The following is a 1,787-nucleotide window of genomic DNA, read 5'->3' on the forward strand; positions in this document are numbered from 1 at the left end:
CTCCGGAATATTTTGTAAGTTACATCCTTGTTTGGTTTTTCCAATATTATGTGTGTAACTTGTGCATTTATTCCTTATGATTTTTGGTAACATTTTGGATTGTAATTTCATGGTATATGTTAAGTTATATTATTTCAAATCCTAAAATAATATAACTAATACACAAAGTATACAAATAATCACACACATGTGTCTTCTAAATATATACCTTTCAAATACATATTTAGTTATTTTTATTTACAAAACCAACCTCCAATATTTGTATTTTTGTTACAAAAATTATGGCAAAGTTTATATTGAAAACCATAGTTAAAATACACTTTTAAATATTTAGAAAATACTTTTCTAAGTGTTTATATTTTTAGAAAATTTTGACATAGTTTCCCCTAAAAATGGAGGTGTCCATGCTATCAAAGCATATCATTTTCTTTTTAAAATCATCACAAGCAATCAACAACTTAACCAACACTTGCCAAGTGCTAAAACAATGCTATTTACATAACACATGAACTTGAACTTTCATAAAAACTTGTAGTAACTTGGTTGTGTGCTTAGTAGGTTTAGTTATCCTTTAAAAAGTGGTTATTTGTTTGTAAATCTTATTCTTGTAAAGTTTATTCTTTTACAACTTACTAGATGATTTTTTCAAAAATCATTCTTTTGAATTTTTCTTGTTAACAATGTATTTTTATACTTGTTTCACCACTAGTAACATGGTTAGTTTCTTTAAAAACAATGTTTAGGTAAATCTTGTGATTTAACTTACTTTCTTGAGAAAACTAGTTTTGAAATCATCCAAGTTTATGTCTAGTAATCATGTTACATGTTTCATTATTCATAAAATTATTTTCATTCTTCAAGTTCATGAGAAGCATAAAGTATGTTGATCTTGGTCTTTCACAAGATCACCACCTTAACTTACTAGATCATGCGTTAAATCACAATCTAGTAGCTTTCATATGATGTCTAACATCACTAACACCAATCATCAATCATCAAGAAGCAAATCAACACTAATCAACATGTATTCTTATGTTATTAAGCTTATGTTAAAGTTTCATGATTATGTTCTTTGGTGTTCATCAAGATTAGCAACATATATCATCTTTTATCCAACTAAATATGAAATAACAAGGGATTATAAGAGCCTTACAACTAGCACAAGAAGATGATGGTGACAAATGTGATGGATAAAAGCAAGTGAAAGAGGTCCTTGAAGTTCCAAAGCCACCAAGCTTCTTTAGACACCTTCTAGCACCTTGTGTACACCTTGTAATGGATGAAGATTGGATGAAAGTGGTGGTGGTGGTGTTGTGGGAGTCTTCGGCCGAGAATGGGAGAGGAGGAAGGAAGAAGGAGATGTGTGTTTAGTGTGTGTGAGATAATGAAGTTATGATCTCTCATGCTTAACGTATAACCAAGTTTAAGGGTTTAACCAATGGATAATATGTTTCTCAAGTACAAGGCAAGATCTTCCAACAAATCAAGTAAGATCAAATGAAATCACAAGTGGGGGACCTACTTGTGACCGTCAATTGGAAGGGGAGGGGGTCTTGGTTGGGTTGCAATGGATGGTTAAGCATATTAGTTGAAATCTAAGTGTAGTGTTTAGTGTTTAAGTTAATATGGTGTTATATAGTGTGTTAGGGTGTTTGGGGCCAATAACTAGCTTAGAATTGTTAAAACAATGCTTCTAGTATAATTTTGATGTTTCGGGTAGTGTCCGGTTGTTCGGTTAGATGCCGGTTTGTTAAAGTGTCAAACTATACCGTTTAGTGTTCTTTATA

Source organism: Helianthus annuus, chromosome 14 (assembly GCF_002127325.2).
Source record: "Helianthus annuus cultivar XRQ/B chromosome 14, HanXRQr2.0-SUNRISE, whole genome shotgun sequence".
In the NCBI taxonomy this organism is placed as follows: domain Eukaryota; kingdom Viridiplantae; phylum Streptophyta; class Magnoliopsida; order Asterales; family Asteraceae; genus Helianthus; species Helianthus annuus.